Source organism: Vicugna pacos, unplaced genomic scaffold (genome assembly GCF_048564905.1).
Source record: "Vicugna pacos unplaced genomic scaffold, VicPac4 scaffold_130, whole genome shotgun sequence".
NCBI lineage: Eukaryota > Metazoa > Chordata > Mammalia > Artiodactyla > Camelidae > Vicugna > Vicugna pacos.
Window position 1 is genome coordinate 174,582 of NW_027328810.1, and position 23,621 is coordinate 198,202.

Sequence of the window (23,621 nt, forward strand, 5' to 3'; positions counted from 1 at the left end):
CCCCGCCCCGTGTTATAAGAAACCAAGACCCAAGGTAAGCTACTTGAAAACACCTATGTGGAAGAGAGAAATGAGACCCTTGGGTGGGTCTTTGTGCAGATGATACTGAGAGCTTATTCTGAATGGCTTCTTCTTAATTACTTTTAAACAACCCTTTCAGTGTATTTAGTCAGATACATTAAGATTATGCCCTTTTGATGTGCGGAGTAGCTAAGACTATAATTTTCAAATAAATTCTAGTGAGAGTGTTGTACTTGAAACCTAATTTGCATCAATCTTTGAAGATTTATGTTTCAGGAGCTTTGACTAAAGAACAACTGTCTTTATTCTATAATGAGAACTAAATGCTCAAGCAACATGTAAGAGTTTGAGCAAACTGCCCCCGCCCCGTAGTGCTGGGTGGCTGCAGCTGTAACTGGAGTCAGCACTTACCTCTCCCAGTATGCTTGTGCTGATCTGCTCAAAGTGGTTCGTCCAACAGTTTGTCAGTAGTCTGTTGGACAAAGTCATAAAACATTGATTGAAGGTTGCTAGAATGCAATATATTCTTATTAATATTAAGTAAGCACATATTGAATGCTTACTGTATGATGGAATTGTCCCTCAGCCTCACATGAATATTATTTCTCTTGAAACCTCACATATTTCCTTGTTATTCTCACTTTACAGATAAGGAGACTGAGAATTAGGTCTTCTCTCTTTTGGGAGGAGCTCATTATTAATGATGGGCAGTTGTAAGGAAAAAGATATTGATTCATCATGAGAAAACATTTTTGTGAGAGTCAGCAATGAAGAAGATGAACACTGAAGAAGGTGATCATTGTTCGAGTGAGACAAGCCCTGGGTTGTGCGGAGTCAGCATCCCTGTCCTAGACACGGCACGTGTAGAGCTGCGTGGTGGGTGAGGCGGCGCGGCCGTGCAGGGAAAGAGGATGCTGGGGCCTTAGGCTGTGCTCAGGCCTGGTTGGGCTTTCTCCTAAGGGGAGTGAACCATCATTGACAGATTTTAAGTAGGAGAGTGGGGTGCTCTCATAGTTCATATTTGTCTTCTAGAATGTTTGGAAACATTTAGAAGGCTTGGCAGGAGATGATGTGATGAGTCAGAGTAGGGTGGCTGCGAGGTGTAGCAGTGTCCAATTTTCAAGTGGTTTTCAGGCCCAGGCTTGTGGCTTAGTAGCCGTGTCAGTTTGAATGACGCACGCAAGGAAGTGAAACAATTTATCTAATCAATTGAAGCAGTGATGTACCCAATTCCCAGGACTATTGTGGAGATCCAGTGAGATACACTGTGCAGTGTGCAGTGTGGTCTCCAGCAGAGAGTCAGTGCTGAGTGAGTGCCAGTGAGTATCTGGTAGGTCAGTTGAGGGTAGTGGGACTCGGAGTCTGAGGATATCTGGTCCCTGAAGGAGGGGTCCATTCACATCTGTGAGTGATGGGCCTGAGTTGGGAGACGCAGGGAGACCTTACCCCCCGACCAGGGGCCCTGGTAAGGACGGCTATGGGAGGAACACCGTGAAGTCAGCTCTTTGCATGTGGAGTTGGAGCTGCCTTTGAGACAACTAACTGCAGTGTCACGAGCTTAAAGAGGAGATCTGGGCCCAGGTTGTGCATTTTCCTAAAATCTCAACTCCTAAGGACGCTGAAGTATTGATCACTGAACGTGAAGTCATACTTTAAAGGACAAACGAATAGTAGTATTATCCCTGTCATCAAAGCTCACGTCTATTTATTCATCACTCACTTTGCTAATTGTGTACTTACAGAGCTCACTTCACCATCCTCCCGTGGGCTCAGGCTCCACAGAAAAGAGCTGGTGAGACTCCCTCTTTTCTAGAATAAGACACATTTAGCTTGTAGACTTCTGTACCTCGCCAGACTTAGGATATTAGTTTGTTGGTTTAATTGTATTTTCTGTTGCCCATGTCCTGACAGGAGAGAAATTTTACCTCATGGTCATGTTTCAATTAGCTGTTACTGAGAATTGCTGATCTGATACATAGTGTATGTATTATATTAACTTTGTAGAGTAGTTATCATTTTTCTGTCTTTGCCCGTTAATTTGTTTGCCCCTTCAGTGTTCTATTCTTTTTGGGGCCTTATTTTTTTTTTAATTAAAAAATGTCTGTTAGCAGTTAAAAAAAAAAGCAAAGAAAAAATGCACATGAGAACTAAATTTAGAAAATGTCTAGTGTGTTTTCTGTCTCGGCAATGGAGGGTTCTAGAAACTCCTGAAAACCTTCATTACACAAGTTCCTTAAAACGCTGATTGAGAAATAAAACCTTCCTACCTCATCTTTCAAGCTGCACAACTCATTGTCAAGAAAGTGAGGGAAAATTCTCAGAAGCCAAGACAAATGAGAAAGCAGGGTTTCTGAGAGATACGTGAGCGTTAGAAGCCGTGGTGTGCTGGTTGGCTCCTGAACTGATTTTCAGTTGCCTTGACAGGAGGGAAGCAGGTGAGCCCCAGACCTCTCACACTAGGAGTTGGATGGGTGATCATAAAATGGGCCAAGCCCATCCTGAGAATCTTGCTTTACTAAAGGGTGAAATAGGAAAAAAAATTCCTCAAGACAAGAAAGTAAGAAAAGTCAATTTTGGTGGAAGAGGGGAAAAATAACAAATCCAAATTAAGGATATAGTTTAAAGCTGTTCTGGCATGAGAGTGACCACAAACTCCTGGCAGAAAACCACAGCTACTCCTTGATTGATAAGTTGTGTTTTGAATGAATCAGTGAACAGCTATTCCGAAAAAGGCCTCCAGAGTCTTGTGGATCAAGATACTGGACAGCAAACACCTCTCTTCCAAGGTCTCATTCAAATAACCAGAAAGGTTTTAAAGGAAACTAACAATAATCTGAGTTGTATTTATTGACATTACTATATGCTAAGAATTCAGAGGTGACTATGGAGTTGTCTCCTCTTTTATGGACCTTATTTTCCCTTTGGGGAGAAAAATGACATAGTTGGGTATCTCGGTGGAGGGAGGTGTTAGTCTGTTGCAATTAGCCAGGAGAGGAGATTAAGAAAACAGTGAAGGGTGGGTGAACTTTTTAGCTGAGGACAGTCTTGTTCACTTGGCTTTTAATTGCAGGCTCAATGAGCTGTCACTGGAGGGAATAGATCTTACGGAAGATGGACATATCTCAAGCCTCTTTGGAATGGACAAGTGAACCTGGAAAAAGACAGTCAAATCTGTGCAGACATTAAAGTTCACTTGAACGTGCTCCATCCCTGAGCCAAAGATAGGACAAATATGCAGCAATTCTTGAGGACAGAAGAGTGGTTTTTAAGGTTCTCCAAGAATGAATCCCATGGAACCGAGATGGCCAGTTGTCAAACTGAGACTTTGTTCTTTGGACGGTGTACCCAGCAAGGGTATTGGCCTTTTATATGTTTCCATTTGTCTTTAATACATGTCTGTTGATGAGGGCATGGGCACAAATGTTTGACACCTTGTCGAGGCGATTTTGGATACCTGCCTAGAAGCACGGGCACAGTTGCGGCTGCTTCATACATCTTGCAGCCAATCCCTTTCCCCGGCTCCGGGATCACGGCAGAGTGGTTCCTTGTTGACCTGTCCGTTTCCTCTGTGACATCATAACCCATGAAAAGACCGGAGGATATTAACTTGGCTTTGTTAAATTCAAAGAAACAGATCAAATATGAAGTCAGATTTGTTCTTTCCTATTTCAGTAGCACCATGGAGACGGCAGTTTGGGCAGCTTTTTGTAGTGTCCTGGAGGCTTTCTCTCTCAGCTTCTGGGCTCCTCTGTTGAAAACACTTCATAGCTCTCTGGCCTGCTGGAAAAGCACTCTGCCTGTATTACCCTGAAGATGTGTTCTGTTTATAAACTCATCTCTACTCCTTGGAAAACAACTCAAGAAAAACTCGGTTGGTTTTCCACCAGCCATGGGCAGGGGTGAGGTAAACCGTGTTATTATTTCATAAAATAATAGTAATAATAGTAATAGTAATATTAGTAGTAGTTGTAGTAATAGTAATAATAATAATAATAATAATAATAATAATAATAATAATAATAATAATATTAATAGAAGTCTTAAAACAGGACAGAGCACATTGGAGAGAGTCAAAAAATGCTTTCTGGCTTAAATCAAAAGTGATGACTAGTGATTCCATGGCTGCTGTATTTGCTAAGCTAGTTACTCCTTTGCTCCATTACACATTTGTTTTATCTGAAAAAGAAATACAAGGGAATGGTTTAAAAAAAACTCAGAGAACAAAAATACACAAGTGAAAGATGTTTTCCCTCATCCTCTGTTCTTTCAGCCCTCTCTGGAGATGCCTCTGTTTACTATCCTTTGGGTGCTTTTCCAGATATGCTTTGCACATTCCCACCTATGTATGTAAATTCCTTTAAAATTTTAGTTATTTTTAACTTAAAGGGGTTTAAATCCTCAAGTGGCATCTGGCCGGGTAATATAACAGAACAAATCTGACTCCATATTAGATTTGTTCCTTTGAATTTAACCCTGTGCTCTGTCACCTAGGCTTCATCTTGCTTGTAAAACAATGTTGCCTAGAGCCTGAAATAAACAGGAGACCCTATTCTGAAGGCTCTGACCTTTAAGGATATTTAACACTTTTTCATTCATTAAAAGATAGCAAATTGCAGAATAGAAAATAACGTTTCTTTTGTTGGAGGTTTACAGGGATCTGACCCACGCAGATAGCTGCAAGAAGAAAGGATTCTAACAAGAAGGAATTCCTACACTAAGAAGTTTGCACTAACCAAGCACATAGGAAAGGAGCCTGAATTGTGACTTGGGGAGATGGTTTTCCAGGACATTAGTTTGCCATCTAGGTCTACAGAAACTTGCTATTCCATGCCCCAACATCTGGTCTCCCAAATTATTGGCCTGTCCTGCACTGAGGAGAATTAATTTCGACTTGGTAACACTCCTATCTACCTAGAAAGCTGGGCACTGGAGCTGAGTGTTATGGAAACAGGCCAGCCAAGACAAAAGCACCAATCGGAGTGTTGGAGTACTCAGAATTATTATGCCGGTGGGCTCAGAGGGGCTTCGGCTCCGAAGTTTTGAGTACCTCCAAGACGTGCACATGAGGTTTTAAAGGCTTAGTTACAAGTAAGGGGGCTTAGCCAATAAGGCTCAAAGAACAAAAAGCAAGGAATAAGTACACTGGAGCTTATCAATTTGTAACAGATCACATTACTGACACTTGTTGAGCTTGGAATTACGAGTTAGGTTGTTAGGCCAATAAACTGACACTAAACTTCAGATTTACGAGATAGCCCAGCAGAACTTAGATCAGTAAACTGACACTTATCACACTTAGATTTGTGACTTAGCTTGTTAGCCCAGCTGGACTTTTCCTTCACATGAGGACAGCTCTCCCACACCCAGGGAACTACTGTGAGCCCTTGATGTTTCCACTAGGGTGGGGTATGGTTTACCCAGGAGGGATGGGGACTATGCACCAACACTCAGGCAGTCTGCTCTGTCTGGGGCTCTGATCTTGTACCATCCCGCTCCCCGCCAGCCCAACACCTGGGACAGTGGAGCTAAGGCAGAGATCCTGCCTGCCTGTTTCCCAGCGTGTAAAAGGGGAATATGTGCGCTTCCCAAGGTAGTTCTGAGCGACAACACCTGCGGGTGCTTGGTTCTCAGAGCAACAGAAAACCCAGCTCCGCGTGGGGGCAACGGGTGTGATCTCCCTAGGGTTTCTGCAGAAGCATCGGACGGAGGGTTGGATCACGGTGGTAAAATTGAGCTGCGGGGCTTGAAGGGTAACAGAAGGGTACAGAGGCAGGTCTGCCGCCTAGGGGTGCCCCAGAGGTAAAGCTTTTTTTCTCCAACTCCTCTAAGACCCTCCCTTCTCCAGATCCCTTCCTTCTCTCTGCTCATCCTGTCCATCTGTATCCCTCCAATTTTCCCGTCCTCTCCACCCGCTCCCATCTTCTCCCTCCCTCGCTGTCCCACCTTCTCTCACAGAACCCAGAGAGGATCGCTGGCCCTCCTGCGCATGCGCAGTCAGTGCCAAGTGGTCCGCTGGTTGGGAGCTCCATATCCGAGCCGGGGATCGGGCCCAAAGGCTTCTCAACTACGTCGCCCGGTAGGCCTTTGGTTCCTGCCTGGGGTCGGGGCCTCTGACTGTGGAAGTGCAAGGTGGGGGGCTCCTGGGAAAGGGGTCAGGCGGCTGCGGGAGGGCGGTCCGCCTGTCACAGACCCCAAGGGCGCTAGTCAGCCCGTGTTCAGATGAATTGCTCAGGCCAGACCCCTCTGCCAGCGCCACCTGCCCCGGCGTCCCGGCCACAGTGTCCAGGGCCTGGTGTGCACCTGCCATCTCTCACCCAGCCGGGATCCCCTCAGTCCGCGGCTGGCGTCCCCTTCCCCTCTCCCTCCCGCTAGTCCTCTCCTCCCGGGCTTCCTCTTCTTGTTCGGCCGCCCGTCCCCGCCCCTGGGCGGGCTGTGTCCCGGGCGGGCGGGGTCTGCGGACCCGGACGGGGGCGGGCGCCTGGGACTGTGGCTGGAGCTGTCCTCCGAGCGAGGCTGCAGCCCGCGTCCCCCTCCCCGCTTTCCCTGCCCCGCGACCCCGGGGCTGCCCTGCTCTCCCTTTCCCGCTCCCTGAGGACCAGCTCTGTGGCGTGGGCGCTGCTACCTGGGCTGAAAGCCTCCGGCTCTAACGCCCAGCTTCTCCTGGTGGAGTCGGGAAAAGGGAGCGTCACTGCTAAGCGAGGTTCTGTCTCCCCCCTCCATGTTTCTGCCTCAGGTAAGTACCTTGAACACTTTCAGGTGTTATGATGGCGGTGCTTGTTGATGTCACGTGTTTTTATAGTGAGAGGGATTGCAGTGGTGAAAGCAGGGCTTGGTTCTGTTGAAAATGTGCTGAAGGCATGAGGCTGTGACATCCTCCTTCCTTCCCTCTCCCAGGGTGAAAGGAGTGATCCTCGATTTTCAAAAGATAGTTACAGTCCCTAACTAGCCCAGCCCAGCTATTGTTTGTTAACAGGAACAGCACCACCAGAGGCCTTGGAGACCCAGGCATATTGCAGTCCTAAAGTGCTCCTGGCATAGTTTGGCTTGTTTAGGTTTTTTGTTTTTCTTAAATTGTGGGACAGACTAGTGTATAAACTGAAAAATAATTGTCAGGAAATAATTTTCATAGGACAGTTTTATTGTGATATAGTTCACAAACCATGAATTCCATCCATTTAAATGGTACAATTCAGCAGCTTTTTGCATATTCACAGTGGTGCATCCATTATTATTCCAGAACGTTTTCATCACTTCAGAAAGAGCAGTGGAAATGAATGACGTATCCACCCCTCCCAAGTGGTGGTTCTAAAGAAATTTCTTGGCTATTCCTGACCATAAATTAACTTGTTATATTCCAAGAAAAATCTGGTAGGAATTCTAACCAGAATTGAAATGAATCTGTCTATCAAAACAGGAAGAATTTATAACTTTATGGCATAAACTTCTTCTACCCATGAATATATCTGGGACCCTAACTTTTCATCTGACCAGAGCCTGGCCCATGTGAAGTTCTCACTACTTTTTGGGCTTGTGAATGATGAGATTCAATACATCGTTAGTTGCAACTGTAGCCTTTCACAGAAGAGAAAAGTAACCTCAGTGAAGCAAGTGACTCTCTGATGGTCAGAAAGAGTGACAGCCAGTGCTGGAGTGATCCAGTGGACTTGGTGTTTGCAGCTAGATTTCTCGACCACCTACAGTTAAGGGGATTAGAGAGTTCTTTTATTTTTTCTTAATGGCGTTGCATTTATTTTTACTTATTTTTTAAAATTATTTTTTATTTAAGTGTAGTCAATTTACAATGTTAGTTTCAAGTGTGCAGCAGAGATTCAGTTATAAACATATGCATATGTATATATATATGTTTTAGATTGTTTTTAGTATAAATCACTACAAGAAATTGAATATAGTTCCCTGTGTTATATAGCAGGTCCTTGTCATTTATTTTATATTTACTAATTTGTATCTGTTAATCCCCCCTTTCCTGCCTGCTAAACACAGTTTGCATTCTATGTCCATGTGTCCATTACTAGGAGCACCGTTTTTCCTAGTAATATATGCTCTTTTGCTGCTTTCAGTTTCAGTAATTCCATCTTATCTGTGGGCGCTTTTCTTCTGGTGGCCTTAATGTGGTTTGCACACGTGGTAATAGAGATCTGTATTTGGGAGAACCCCAGGCCTCGTGTAGTCCCTGGTACAGAGTGCCCACTGAATTGATGCTTGAACTGGGAAAAAAGCACAGTAAATGTTGGAATTTCCACTATGGTTGAGAATTCTATAACCTCTTTTGACAAACTTAATATTGGCTGCACCCATTCTGGGTAATTTGGTGGAAATTCATGTTATGGTGGTGAAGAGACGGGGCCTTGTATGCTTCTTCTCTTTCTGTTTTCTAACACTCATTCTCCTGGGCCTTCCAGATCCTCCCCTAGAAGTGCCAGGTCTGGCTTGGTGCTGCACTGAGGCAATATTTGTTAATAAGGCCCTTTCCTCATCTCTTCTGAGCCTCCGGTTTTTTCTCTGCACAATGAGGGCTTAGACTAGATAACTACTTTTCAGTTTCTTTTAAAGCCATGTTTCCTTTGAGAAACAGAAAATGCAAATCTCTCCTCTCAAACCAACCCTTTAGATTTTGAAAAGTCCTCCAAGGAGTGACATAGCTCTTTGTGGAAAATGAATGTGATTGTGATTCCAGGTGACACAGGAAAGACTCTTCAGAGATTGATTGCAGGGAGAGGGCAGGAAAGGGGCAGTATGTCACACTTTCTAGTGTGAGCACTGGAGCAGGGGCTTGGATTTAAATACGGTGTCTGACGTGGCCTCTCTCTAATCTTGTAGAATGTGATAAACTTCTCTACCTCAGTTTCTTGATGTGTCAAGTTGGGGTGATAATATTTTAAGGCTTTTGTGAAACATTATGCACATAAGCCATTTGTGTATGGGTAGAAACAAGACCTGCTAGGGATTCAGGGATTTGTTTAAAAAAAAAATCTTGTCCATAGCACTCTGTCTGTGTGTATTTAGTAGTTCCTGAAGGGTGAGGGTGAGTCTAAAGTCCATCGTGGGACAGGTGGCCCATGGTTCTCTGTGCCCCTGAATGCCCCCTCCTCCCCAGTCCTCTTCCTCAGTCCAGGATGAAGTTCCCTAGTAGATTTACTCAGAGGTCTTGTGAAAATGGCTATTCATTTTATTGTTTCACCACGAAGGGCTGCCATCATGACCTCAACCCTCCCCGGCCGCCACACCAACCCGGATCCCACCCCGGTCCATGTCCACTGGCCCCGCCAACGGCGCTGCCGTACGTTTACCGTCTGTGAGACGCCGCCCCAGAAAGGATGTCGGCCGCCGACTGACGCGGCCAGAACTAGTGGCCCGGCCAAGCAAGCCGCCATCCCCAGCAGCAAACACCGCCATGGCCCCGGGCAGCTGCACACTTCCGGAGCCCGCTGCCTGTCCCAGAAGCGCACGCCAGCCCGCGAGGAGCGCGGCGTCTTTATCCATGGCAACGCCGCGGGGCCCTCCCCTAGCGCTTGCGTCTGCGTCCTCCCGAGGCTAGACGTGCAAGGGCAGAAATTTCGGAGCCAATGGGAGCAAGGGTGCGGCCAGGACGGGGGTGGGGGGAGGCTTATGGGGCAGCTGGGCGGGGCCGGGGCGGGCGGGGCTGCGCGGAGGTCCTCAGCTGCAGGTGGCACCGGCCGGAGGCTGGGGCAATGCTGCCAACAGTGGGCGCCACGGCGGGGCAGCGGGGCGGGGGCACCCTCACCTGTCCTTGTGCAGGGCTCAGCCTGGGCTCCGCGGCCTCCGCTTGCACCGGAAGTGGACCCAGGCTACCGGTGGGCAAGATAGAGGACTGAGCCCAGGCAGGCACGGCTGGCCAGGTAGGGCACCTGAAGTGCAGATCTGCCAGGCCGGCTGCCGGCCTTGAATACGCGCTGCTAGGCAGTTTCCAAGAAGACGGGATCTGTCCCAAGAGGGGAGGTAGGGCAGGGTGCCAGATGCCTGGTTGGGTGCGGTCTTACAGGAGAGCCACGTTGAGAGGGTGCAGAGCAGCCCCTGTGTTGGCGGGGCTAGGAATTTGGGGTATAGGGTGGGGATGATGTGTGCCATTCCCTGTGGTCTCCCAAAGAACTCGCACCCCCAAGCAAAGGACCCTGCTCCCTCCACCCTTCACTGCATCCCCTGCCTTCCCCAGCACCACCGCCCCTGCCCCCGGAGGGTCCCATGACCTCTCCCCACACCAGGCACCGTCCCTGTTACAGGTACTTATCTCCTGGTGGTTCCAGCCCAAGGGTGGGGGCTGTATCTGACCAGTTAGGATGCCTGGAGCCTTTGTATGAAACCTCAGACTATAATGCAGGCGTGCACAGAGGCCCCTCAAACAGGATTCCCTGCATTCCCTCCCCACCACGCACCCACAGCGCAGCTGCCACACCAGGCCAAGCCTGCTGGAGGACCGCTGTTCCCTCTCCACCTGTCCCTGATCAAGAGTGCACCGCCCACACTGCTGGGTATTTAGTGGGCCTTAGAAGAGCAGCTGGTATTTTCATGGACAAATATTTGCTCTTTTGGGAAGAGTTGAGTGCAAAGGGATGTAGGGTATGCCTTTTCTGTTGTCCTGGAACTGGTGACTAGGATGCAAACTTAAGTCAAAGCAGTTTTTAGAGAGAGCCGCAATATATCTTACCCAAAGATCACTGTTCCCCTACAAAGGCAACACCACCTGGCGGGTGGGGTCCTGGTCCCTCTTTCTGGAGGTTGGGCTTTGCACCCTCCAGCTGGGACAGAGCCCGAAACAGCTCTGAACACGCTCCAACAGGCTTTCCCAGCACAAACTGCCTTTATTTTGAATCTGGCTGAAGGAAGCAGCTGAGAAATCTGGGTAAATCTTCCTGGGTGTAACCATGCCTTTTGTGCTGAATGAAAGAGCGGCTCTCCACATGCTAACAGCTTAGAACTGAATGTGTGTCGAAGCCTTCATGCATGTAGCATGTTGGGAACAGCGTTTCATGGTGAGGGGAACTCTATAACTTACATGTGTATGGGGAAGCCCTCACTCCAACAGGGTTTTCCTGCACAAACTGCCTTTATTTCGAAATTGGCTCTTGCTGAGAAATCTTGGTAAGTGTTCTTAAGTGTAGCCATGCCCATTATGCAGGATGAAAGAGCGGCTCTACACTTTTTCACATCTCAGAAATGAATGTGTGTTGAAGCCGTCATTCATGTAGCGTGTTGGGAACACAGAATTTAGTGGTGAGAACTATGTAAATTACATGTCTATGATGAAGCACTCTCTCGAGCCGGGTATTCCAGTGCATACTGCCTTTATTTCGAAACTGGCTTCTCAGAAGCCTGTGGTCTCCACTGCAGGTCTGTCTCCAAACCCAGGGCCAGCATGGTAACTCTGCTCCCCCTGTCTATTCTGGAAGTTCTAGGTGTCCTCCATGGCCCTTCCACCATTATGTTTTTGGAAAACCCCGCAGATGGAATGGGCCTGAGAACAGGAGAGCTGGATGCCAGAAGCCACTGCCCAGTGTGAGGCTCCTGGGAGGGGCATCTCCTCTCCGTGGGCTCTGATCTAACCTCCCCTCTCCCCCACCCCCACCCCTCTCCTCCTGCATTTCCTGATTGATCCCTGGATAATGGTCCATACCAGGAATGACCTGGGAGAGGTTTTATGAGTCTTTAAGTGGAAAAAAAAAAGAAATCTTTAGACAAGTTACTGAAAGTAACTTCCAGCTTTACCGGGAAAGACCTCATTCCAATGTTTAAGGCTAGTTGACAGGGTGTCAAATTGCTTAACCACTCACATCTGAGCAAGTGCTACCTCTCTCTCCAGCTCCCCGCAGCATCCACCTGTGGCAACTTGGCCAAAAGAAGGCAAGAAAGCTCTTTCCCCTCGCCAGCACCAGCGTGGCTTTGGAGTCAGTGGAGGCTGAGAGAAAGAGCCCCGCCCTGAGGTTTGAGGGGCCTCCAGCCACAGCCAGAGGAGCGGGGGTTTTCAGAGTGGCCCAGCAGGGAAACCAGGCAAGGCCACCTGGCCCAAGTCTTCCCTGCCCAGAGAGCCCCATGAACTGCTTTGGGCCACACTCCCCGTTTGGGCCCCCTGCAAAAAGTTACCATGGGAGCCACACCTGAGAATGCAGAAGGACAGCCCTTTAGCCTGGGGTCCCAGCAGGTGTGTCCTGTGAGACCTGTGGCCACATAAGTTACTTGTCTCTCCAGGTCACTGAAGGGACTCTGCTGGGCATCTTGGTGGTCAGGGACATGGGAACACCTCTAAACTCTGAAGAAGGACAGAGAGACTCTTCCTGGAAGCAAGGATTCCAGGGAGACACCTTGCCCAGAACTGGGGGACTGTGTCCTGAGTAGACCCCTGGGAGGCAATGTGGGGCTGTGGGGTCCTCTTCTGAGAAGGGAGCAGGTGAGTTTTCCGGGGGTGGGGTCCTGCTTTGTCCAGACATGTCCTTGTGTAAGACTCATTTACAAACACCTCCAAGTCCACCTAGGGGTGGCCCCAGAGGTGGGGGTAGAGGAGGAGAGTGAAGGGTGCAGACTTAGGGCCCCCTGAGCCACCCAGGGAGCCAAGGGTCAGTGGGAACATCTTGGGAGTCTAGTGCAGGGGTGGAGGACGAGCACTAAGAACATGCCAAGTCATGCAATAAAGTGACCCGTGACCACGAGACACAGGTGGCCGTACACCAAAAGAGGCAGATAGAAATTTAGACCCAGGATCTGAGAACCTTGAGAGGGGCTGGAGGGTCCCAGGAACCCTCAGGAACAGCTCTTCTAGGGGCACAGACATCCCAATACACACATTTCTCATGGAAGCTTTTTGGGGTGCAGAGTGAGTTACCAGGATCCTGAACTTAGTATGGAATCCCACCCCCTTGTTCATCACGGTACCTGGCAATAAATTGCTGTCATTTGTCCCTGGACATGCACAGGGGAGCTGACTGCTGTGGGGGTCACTGCAGGACTAGAATCTTCTGGTGTCTGCTCTGTGACCACAGAAACCCAGGGGGATTTCTCAACAGGAGAACCTGGAGACCATGCCTGCAAGGACCACCCTCATGGGATGGCCAAGGAGCTCGTGGTACCCAGGTCACCAAGTGACGAAGTTGTGAGGTTGCCTGGGGTATCCTGGGGGCATGTAGATTTCTGAGGTCAGCACGTGGGCCCAGCACTGCTGGATGGTCTGCACAAAGAGGGGCCTGCCCTCCTGATGATGGCTCTTAACACCTGCAGGGAAACTGCTCCCAGGGCTCCTGGAGGTCCATATTGAGAGTGTCCTGCCAGCCTTGTGGGGTCACCTTCCCCTGATGCAGAAGCAGACCTCTCTCCCTTGAGGCCCAGGGGACACCTGGCTCAGGTGCCACCTGTGTGCCCTGGACACGCAGAGCCCCAGAGCTCTGGCACAGCCTGGGGTGTGGTGGTGTCCGGGCAAGAAAGGCCCTGGGAAGGGGGTCATTCAAGGGCAGAGGCCACTCTGCAGGGATGCTGGACCTGGCAGCAATGCACTGCTTCAGTACTCCCTTGGGTTGGGTCTCCAACCTGTGGGATGGAAGGGCCACTCCTTCCTGTGTTGCAGTCGGGGGAACTAGATCCATCGTCAAGGTCAGCCCTGAAAATGGAGGCTGCGCTACCTCCATTCCTGGAAAGAAAATCAGTCCCCTCCAGTCCAGGTGATTCAGAAAGTCATTCAGCAATGTTCGGGGCCCCCACTTTAGGCTTTGAATTAGAGCTGAGCGGCTTAGGAGGCCAGATCCCTGACCGTGGCTCCAGGAGCAGGTTTTCTGCTGGGGGACAGGATCCTCACAAACACCTGTGTCTTTGTGGGACACTCCCCTCTGACAAGCTGGGAGGCAGGGTGCAGTTGTGGGAAATCGTGTTTACATGAGCAGAGGGCCACCATGTGGTGGGGGCACAGGAGACTGTGAGAATGAGTCCCACAGCCTTTCTGGAATCAAAAAACTGGCAAATGTGAAAAAGTGCATAATTTGTTTTATTGAACAGGCTGCTTATGTACGTTTGGAGGACCAGGTTCAAGGACTCAGCATCCCTCCAGGACAATAGCCTCAAGAGAAGAACAGACAGAGCAGGAGGAGATCTGGGGTTTCTCCCAGGAATGAGGTGGAACAGGGATTTCTGCAGATTTGCAAGGAGTCCCCGACCACTGAGCATGGGGTTACAGCCCCACGAGACCCCTGTCATGTTTGGCTTGGGCTCTGGTTCTGGCCTGCTCATGTATTCTTCCAGCAGAGTTCCAGAAACTCAGAGGGTGGACTTAGAGGGGCTGCGTTTGGAACCTAGTGAGGAGTTGGAGGGTCCTTTATATTGAGTCCCTTCATCCTAATCACCGTAGCTGAAGCCCAACACCCCCCAGGCCCCCATGGTTGCCGTGGAGGGAGAACAAGCCTGGCAGGCGACCTAGGGGTCCCACTACTGTGTCCTTCCCTTGTCTTCGTTCCCTTTCACCCCGGAAGGTGTGATTGTCTCGTGTCATGGTGGCCTCCACAATGTCCCTCCCAGTAATCTCTCTTCTCCATCAGGTGGGGTTCCCAACCCCGCTCAGCCTTCTCTGCATGGATGCTGAAGGACCAGGCCCACCTGAAGTTCTGAGCTCGAGCAGTAAGGTGGAAACAAAGAAACCAATGGAAAAAAGAAGCAAGTGATTGTGGCAAAGCTCCCCACCACAGAGAAGCTGCCCTGAGTGGAAGGGAGAGTGTGGGCATGCCCGTTTGTTTCCTATCTCCCAGTGCTCTTAGCTTTCTTATTGCCTACCTGCATGGTTACAACAAAATGATCTGCAAAATGATCTGAAAATATTTACTCTCTTGCTTTTACAGAAAAGGCTGGCCAGCCTCTGGTCCGGTACCAGGCAAGAGATTGGAGTTCCTTTCCAGTTTGGAAACATCTTGGCAGGCCCAGGTTTGCAAAGGTCTTTAAGAGTAGTTACGGAGTTTTGCTTTTAAACTTTTTTACGGCTGTATATACTTGTGAGATGTGGTTGTGATGTATAATTCTGAGCCGGGATTTTCTCAAACTGTTTCTCACTTCTTATACCAGACATTCCTAAATTCCAAGTGGAACTGCATATTAAGGAAGCCATGGAATTTAGCAAAAGGATACAGATCTCATTTCCTTTTAAGCATCGGTGTACCTCCATCATGGCAGTATTTGTTATGTGTTATTGATAGGGGAACTAAGTAGTAAACAGATTAATAGAAAATAGGGGATTTTAGGTACACAGGTTCATCTTTTCAACATTGTTTGTAATATTTGCAGTTTAAGATGACCATTCCTGAGAAACAGGCAGCCTCTTAGAATGAAATAGCATTTCCTCTGAACCATAATTAATTTTTATTTTGTAGACAGCAGGAAGGGTAATAACACGTCACACATTTGGGGACGTCAAAGAGAAAATGTAACTTTCTGGGAGCGCACTCCCCCGCCTCCCCCTGCCCTTTTTACTGTCCCATTCTCCCTGGAAGGCTCTTTCTTATCTTCTGCTCATGGCTCCAGTAACTCTTTCTTCCTCCTTGTTCCTCAGCTGGTAAGGTTAGTTTTCTACTTTGAACAAGCAAACAAGCCAACAGAAGAGAAATTTCACAAGCAACTCCCAGCACATCCGCTCGCCTTCTGATGTCTGTGACCTCACTCTCGGTGCCGCACCGCTTATTAAAAGTGGCATCGAAAGCCAGTTCCTCCAAAAGTCCCCGAGGCCCCATCCCTCCCATCTTCTCTGGGTTGTCACTCCCAAAACCATCCTCTCTTTCACTGCCTCATCTATTTTGTTCTCCTGCTAGTTGGCACCATCAGTATATAAACGTCCATCCTCTTAAACCAACAGCACTCCTTGACCCTAATTCACCCCCACCAATTGCCACCCTGTGTCTTTGCAGCAAATCTTTAAGGAGTTGTTTAAACTCACTGTCTGCATCTTCTCTTGAGCCATCCCCTTTTACAACCATTCTGGCTTTTCGCCTGATCCCTCGCTCTATGGAAACTGCCCTGTCAAGGCCATCAGTGACCCCATGTTGCTAAATATAGTGGTCAATTTTGACTCCTCATCATGCTTGGCCCCTCGGCAGCATTTGACCCAGCTCTTCCATCCCTCCTACCCCGTGTTCCTGCTTCACTCAACCCCCAGCCCATCTCTCTGTCTGTTTCTGCTTTTGGCCTGCTGGCTGGTCCTTTGCCAATGTCTCCTGTTTTTTCCAAACATATACTGTGGGTGTTCCCCAGGGTGGGTTCCTGGGCCTCTCCTCTCTCTCTCTGCTATTCCTTTGGTGGAAGCAACCCAGCCTTGGAAATTGGCATGCCATCAATTTCTCAATTTCTCCAAAATTCCCTGATTTCCCCTTTCCATCTGAGCCTTTATCCCTGAGACTCACATCACATTCTTTTCCTTTCATTCATCTTGCTTTCACATTCATACATATGTTCTACTATGAAATTACTTTTCCAAATTTTGAATCAGTACATATATATCATGTAAAATGCTCAAATATGTATTATTTCCACTAAGATGCTAATTCTACCTTAGAACATTTCTGCACTTCTGTATTTATGTGAATAAAGCGAATAGTATTTCTACAAGCCTCATAGTTAAACACTGTTAGTTTGGGGCTATTATGTAACATGAAATAATGGTACATCAACATAGTCGTTTTTCATTTATTTTTATGTAACACCGAGATGAGGTTTTTGCCCTGAAGACTGGTTTTATTGAAATTTTACCTACGTTACGGACAGTCAGTTTATGTGAAAGCCCTCATTTCTCCCCTTTTTGATATATGCTCCATTTGGCTATATATAACATATAACTTGGCATGAAACAAAATTCCCAAATCATTCACATAATACAATTAATATGTTTAATTATATTTTTTAAATGTTAAAAAGAAAAAGAAAACAGATTCCTCTACCTATTAGGCACTTCTGTGGCAATATGTAACACACCCCTTAACCATGACATTGAAGAACTGAGCTGATACCAGCCCCTTTCCACCTGCTCAGCCCCACCTTTTCCCATCCCCTTTCCCATCCGGAGAGGACATCCCTCCCATTGTCCAGGCCCAGATGTTGGAACCATGTCCTTTCTCTCTCTTTCTTTTACACTCACAGACAGCAAATCCAGCTTGTTAGAAAATTCTGGATATTCTGTCTTAATTAAATACCTGCTCTCTGCTCCCCGCCCTCCTAAGAGCCACCTTCAGCCTTTCCTGGATACCAATAGCCTTCTGTTTCCATCTTTGCTTTCCTACAATCTCTCATCCACACAGAGTCAGAGGGAGCCTGTAAAAACATACATTGGGGGTGGTGGGTGTTGCTCAGTGGTAGGGCGCATGCTTAGCATGCTTGAGATCCTGGGTTCAATCACCAGCACATTTCATTAAAATAAATAAATTACTTCCCCCCAAAAAACACAAACACAAAAGCATAAGTTGGACTACATCACCCCTCCCCTCAAAACTCACTAAACGGGTCACCATGTCATTAGGAGCCAAAGTCGTCACAAAGGCCTCAGGACCCGGCGTGCTCTGCCTCTCTGCCCACACTCTCCCCCTCACTCTGGGGGCCTCTGGCTCCGGCTCTTCCTTCTTCCTCCGGATCTATTCTGCTTCAAGTTCATTACTCCGTGAGATCTGCCAGGATTGCCTTATTCTCTCCTGCCTGCCTCCCACCCCACCGCCATCACCCGAGTTTGCTCATATCACTCTTTTTTAAAAATTTTTCCAAACTCTTGCTACCCCAACATGCTGCCTGTTTCCTCTGCTAAAATTCTGAGCCCCCAGTGACGGGGAGTCATGTCTATTTTGTTGACTGATAAAGCCCGAGAGCCTTGGGAACGGTCTAGTTAGGAGATTCCCGTATGTAGTAGGAGCTTATACACATTTGCTGAATGAATGTAGATGCCCTGGTCCAATCCGATGGAGCACTTCTGTGACGTGCTCAAAGAATAACTCTCCTTTCCACCTGAGAGGGGGTGACAACTTCCCTGCTGATTAAAGGCAAGAACTTTTTGCTTTATGCTGTTAACCTTAGGCGGGGAGACTGGGGGATCTTCATATATATTTTTAAATTTGGTTCACTCTGCAGTTGGTCTTTGGTCTCTGTATAATTTTGAGAAACTCTTTATGAGTGATCATTCTTTGATCAGATTGAACAGGTTCCAGGGGGAAGGACCAAGCCTGTCCCATCAGCCATCCTATGTGTCTTGTCCTGGGACCCAGTGGATGCTCAGCATGTAAGTGAACCGACAGGAGTGAGTGAAGAGATGGGAGCATCTCATTATTGTGGTGGATCTCTGTCCAATGCCTTGAGATTTGGGGAAGGGTTTACGAGTGCAGAAGGGAGAGCTCAGGTCCTCTGTGCTTTTCCTGAGTGCCCTGGCCTTACCCATTCCCCCAGCCCCCTCTGGTCAGCCAAGCCAAGGAGCTGGGCCACCAGGGGTTGTGCTGATCAATAATCCACCTTCACCCCAATTCCGGGGGTAGGTACACATGGTTGTAGACACTGGAGTCAGGTCCTTGGAGGAATTCCTCACCGAACTATGTTTTGGACCTTTTATTTTTCTCTAGAACCTCCAGCTGAAGATTGTCTTAGACACATGAAAGTTGAGGACACCTTCTGTCCCCTCGCAACCCAGGTGGGCCTGGGAGTCTGTTTTTTCTATAGCCGATGGGCTCGTGTTGATTTGGGCATCCCTGTGCCTGAATTCCTGCAGTACACTCGGTGGTAAGGATGGGGGTGCCTGGCAGGGAGGGAAGCGGGTTGGGAGACTGTACAGCTGGGCTGATGTTAACCTGGGGTGAGCGGGAGCTTGCTGATGCATGGCATCTCGGGGCAGGGAACTCTCCACACTCAAGAGGGGTTCCCACTCCCGCAGGGTCCCTTTGATCAGGGTGCTGGGCTGTCAGGGGACCACAGGGGTCCCAGTGAGGATTAGGGTGCCTTCAGGCAATGGGAAGTGTGGGGTCCAGTGGCAATTGAATTAACTGTGCCCCCAAACCCAGCCCCCACCTCTTTCAGCCTGTTTCCTAATCTGCAAAACTGGAATGTTATTAAACATCTCGCGGGGTCATTGATGGGCTGGGACAGACTACACAGTCAGGAGCTGGAATTCTTCTGTCCCCTGATTGTTTGCCTTCTTTCTGACTATTTGCTCTCACAAGCTCAGTCTCTCTGTCTCTCGCTCTTTCACTTCTAAGTTTCTCTCATGCTCTGGTTTCATTTGATTTCCAACCACCGCCCCTCCCCTCCGCCAAACTCCAGATGAGTGAACTTGATTTCTATGTGTCAGTTCCAAATTCCCAGGAAAGATGCTCTGTCACCCTCTGGATCTTCTGTCCAACCCATGAGTTGTGGCCAGATGAGCGAGTCCCTCTGGGACAAGCAGAGGGTCTCTGCCCAGCCCCCAGCCACCACTGTGGGAGCACATAGCTCTCCGTGGAGGAAGTACTGGCTGTGACCTTGTGTCACTAAGTGTGAATTTATGTCTTCTCTTGAACCACCTTCATCCTCCTAAACAAAGATGAAAATTAAACACTCCCGGGATTTGTGTCATGGAACACTCAGGTTGGGGGCTAATGGGGCTGGAATTTCTGCTGTATTTAAGGGGCTACACTGAATCCCCAACGAGAGCCTACAAAGGGAACAGCACCGGCCCCACCCAGCACTTAGGGCGCTGAGTCTGCGTGACGGTGAGCCAGGCTTCTGACCACAGCTCAGGGGTCTGGTCTGACCAATTAGCCTTTGAAACCAACCAGCTTTGGATTCCTCAATCCCACCCTGAGGTTTTACCTGAACCATCAGCTTCTGTATCTCTGAAGACAGATGCTGAGTACCCTTCACGTAAGCCGTTCGCACAGCCCTGTTCAGGCCTTTGTGCTGCACGGTCTGCCCGGCGAGCTGACCGAGGTTGGTATTTTACTGATGTTAGAAGTAGTCTGGTTTCCCGATGTACTGTTTCACTGAACAAGCAACAGAAGCCACTTCTCGCTGATAAAAGCAGAAAAGGGACATAATGAAAAGATACTGGGAGGGTGTGTGGAGTGGCCAGGACCGGAGCCAACCCAGGAGCTGTAGGAGGTGTTAGGGAGCCCCAGGCACCAGGCTGGGAGGGGTGCTACCGGGCCCCCTGCCACCCCAGAAGGGACCCCCCTCCACCCGACCCTCCACCTCACTCACTGCAGGTTCATGTCCCGGCAGGGCCAGGTCACACTGAAGCCACCAGCACACACCTCAGTTGGGGAGCTGGCCCCGTCTGAGCTGCGGGCGTGCCTGGTGTGGGGAGAGGCCCAGTTAGAGGAAGGCAGTTCCCCTACTGTTCCGAGTTAAGGTGCAAGTCAGTGCCCATCACTCAGGAGAGCCAGGCTGGACGGACCTCATTGTGGTGACTAGGCTGTCTGAGTTCACTTATTACTTTCTACGTTTGAAGGCCCTGGAGGGAGAAAAAGTGAAGGTTCTAGTACTTATTTTGTGTTTCCCACGTACCAGGTGTGGTAAGCAAGCCACTTCAGACAAGGCCCGGAGCAACCACGTAAATAGGCCACGGAGCAAGTCGTGCAGTCAGGCCTCTGTGGTCCCGAAACCCGTGTCCCCATCCGCTCCATAGTTACCAGTGGAAACTAGGGGGATTTATGGGACTGTGTGCTCCTGTGGGGGCTGGGATATGTGTGTTTAAGTCCACATCTTCAGAAACTCGGCTAGAACCACAGCCACTGATTGCACGGTGGCAGAGGAAGGGAGGATTCCAGCCTCTGGTCCAGCTCGTGTGGAGCTCAGAAGTTCTTCCTCCTGTCCTGAAAATAACACCAGATCTGAGGGAGCTGCAAACCCACTGCTCTTCTTAGATCCCAGAAGACTGAGAGGGAAAGCTGCTTCCAACTCAGAGAGGTTGCAAAGGGAACAGCGGGCAGGCTTGGAGAGTCACAGCTCCCAAGGCAGAACCTGCTTTTGTAAGAACCCTGGGGGCAGGCAGATTTAACAGGTCCCTGAGGCCAGCAGGAGGCTCAGTGTGGGGAAATCAGAGTGTGACAAGTCCAGGGGGCCAGTCAGAGGGGCCCCATGCTCTTTTTCATGTATTTTACATCCAGGACCATGTCCTGTTCTCAGAATGAAGGTCAGAGGATAACTCCTCATGCTTCCTGCCTGGAGAGGAGAAAATAACTGTATTGAAATACACCCAGAACATTCTGTTTCATTGGGGGAAGTTGTTTTTTGTTTGTTTTTTTAATGAGAAATTATTTTACCAGAGCCTAACCAACCTGGGAGAAGGGAAATCCCTTCTGTGTCACCCAAATTGGGGTGGGGGGAAAGAGACACACTTGTGGAGGTCACAGCTCAGGGCACAGGCTCAATGAGAACTAATCACAGGACTGCAGATGCCCTGCTCTGTCCCGCTCCCCCAACACCTTACCTCCATGTCAGTAGGGCCCGTGTGTAATAACAGGAATAATACTAACAGAAGTAAATGTCTCAGGAGTGTCTAGGGAAAACCCAAAGACAGCGGGGAGATGAAAACAAGGACACACAGGCTGTTTTAGCCTCTCACACCAATAGCTGTAGCAAACTACACACAGCCCAGCCCCAGTAGATAAACAGACAACCTCACAGAAGAAATTATTTATTTTGGTTCTCTTACCCAGTGCATTCCATGGTGCATCCTCGCCTAGAATTGAGTGGAAGCAAGTCCATCTCAGAAGGGACATAACTGAAGAGGGATGGCTTCCCAGACTCTGAGGGGCAGAGAGAGCACCAGCCTGGGTTAGAGAAAGGTGAGGGGTGGGGTAGGGTGTGGGCTGCCTTCTTCCCCATATAAGGAACCTTCCTGAGGCCAGCACAGTAGGAGGGAGGGCCATGGGGTGGAAGCAGCCAGACTTCATCCTGAGAACTGTTGGGATGCCTCAAAGGGACCATTCAGGTGCCCAAACTGGGCCCTGATTGAGGGAGCCAGTCGGTCTGACTCAGAGCCCAGGACTGAGGTGGGCTCACAGCAGGCCGGTATTACTTGGCCGGATCCATTTCACTTCTCCGAAGCCCTGTGTAAAACATGAAGCGTGGACGGCCTGGTGAGCACAGCTCTGCCCTCAAGACCGGTTTCAACTCCTCTCTTCCCAGAGAACAGCATCTCTGAACCTGTCCTGGGTGACCTCACAGAGATCACCCTAGTGGCCCAGGCTAGTGACCGGGAACATGTACCTTCCTGCAGGCAACCCCTGACGTCCACTGATGCATCATATACTGGCAAAGAGTGAGTCACTGTGCATTGGTCTAACAGCAGAGACTCTGCCAAAGGCCCAAGAGGTGGTGTGTGGGACATGCAGGGGTGCAGGAGTGTAAGCAGTGCAAAAGTGTAACTGGTGACAGGGGTGCAGGGGCTGTGGAGGGCGCAGGCATTTCAGGGGATGTGGGGGTGGAGGGATGCAGAATTGCAGAGAGTAGCAGGGGTGCAGAGGTGCAGGGAGTGTAGGGATGCAGGGAGGTGCTCAGGGACCTGGCCAGGATAAGAAGGCAAGTGCACATCCTTGCAGTCAGCCTGACCCCGGTGGGCTATTGCAATGCTTTTGGGCGGCGGCTGCTGCGGTGGCGGTTGGGAGGCTCCCCGGGCAAGCCGATCGATTTCTTCTCTTCCCTGCAGCCTGGCCTGGGGTGGGGCTTGGCCGCCGGAGATTCGCCAGATGTTGCACTCCAGGTAAGCTTGCTCCTGGGAGGTGGGGCGGTTAGGTCAGAGGGCGGTGGCAGCGGCAGAGGGGCGGAGCGGGCCTACCCCTGGCGAACTGGTGGAATAGCTGCCTTGTCCCGGCTGCTGGGCCTGGGAGCGGCCTCTTCTTCCCCAGGTCGCCGGACACTCCTGTCCCACTCAGCTTGCTGAGTGCGGAGTGGGGGCGGGGCCGTTAAGGTGCGGGACCCACGGGGGGAGGGAGGCTGCCGCGGGGGAGCCGATCAATTCGCTCCGCTCTCCCCGGAGGCGGAGCCAGGGGCGGCTTCTGCTGCCCTAGAGGCGGGACGCGGGTCTCCAGATGAGCTTGCTCCTGGGAGGCGGCGGCGGAGGCGGCAGGGGCAGGGGATGTGTTCCAGGGAGTTGCTCCATTTCTTCTCTCCCCCACGGCCTGGCTTGGGGGCGACGTCTGCCGCCGGAGATTTGCCTGAGGTCCTACTCCAGGTGAGCTTGCTCCTGGGAGATGGGTGCGGTGCGGTCAGGGGGCTGGTAAGGTGGTGGCTGCAGGCATAGGGAGGCTGCCCCGGAGGAGATTGTGGATTAGCTCCATGTCTGCACCGCGTGGCCTGAAGGCGGCCTCTGCTGCTCCAGGTCCCGGGACACCCCTGTCCCACTTTGCCTGCTGGGGGCGGGAGGCAGGGTAGTCAGGGTACAGGGGTGGCGGTGGTCGGGGGCCTGCAGCGGGGGAGCGGCCCATTTGCTCCCATCTTCCCCGCGTCTTGTCCTGGGGGCGGTCGCTGTTGCCCTGTGTTACGAGACGCGTGTATCCTAGTCGGCCTGACCCCGGGAGTTGGACTTGGTACTTTGGGGGTGGTGGCAGCAGCGGCAGGTTTTCCCATGGAACTTGTCCATTTGCTCCCACTTCCCCCCATGG

At 49.9% G+C, this 23,621-nt stretch overlaps 2 long non-coding RNA genes across 4 annotated transcripts in view; both read left to right on the forward strand.

The window, feature by feature from the left end:
- LOC140695071 (uncharacterized) overlaps window positions 1-18,686 on the forward strand; it is a 44,234-nt gene extending 25,548 nt beyond the window's left edge. Inside the window, exons 4-10 of the long non-coding RNA XR_012070757.1 lie at window positions 11,858-11,978; window positions 12,244-12,442; window positions 14,035-14,151; window positions 14,571-14,745; window positions 14,868-14,949; window positions 18,185-18,271; window positions 18,606-18,686. This is a non-coding gene — a long non-coding RNA (uncharacterized lncRNA). The remainder of the gene's footprint in view (window positions 1-11,857; window positions 11,979-12,243; window positions 12,443-14,034; window positions 14,152-14,570; window positions 14,746-14,867; window positions 14,950-18,184; window positions 18,272-18,605) is intronic.
- The window catches only part of LOC140695072 (uncharacterized), a 156,801-nt gene that overhangs the window by 130,062 nt on the left and 3,118 nt on the right, over window positions 1-23,621 (forward strand). Inside the window, exons 1-5 of one of the 3 annotated variants that reach the window (XR_012070758.1) lie at window positions 18,711-18,762; window positions 21,675-21,803; window positions 22,238-22,279; window positions 22,667-22,720; window positions 22,997-23,191. The exons of 1 other annotated variant lie outside the window; for it this stretch is intronic. This is a non-coding gene — a long non-coding RNA (uncharacterized lncRNA). Of the gene's footprint in view, window positions 1-18,710; window positions 18,763-21,674; window positions 21,804-22,146; window positions 22,280-22,666; window positions 22,721-22,996; window positions 23,192-23,621 lie in introns of those variants that run through there. One more of the 3 variants, XR_012070760.1, reaches the window with a different exon arrangement.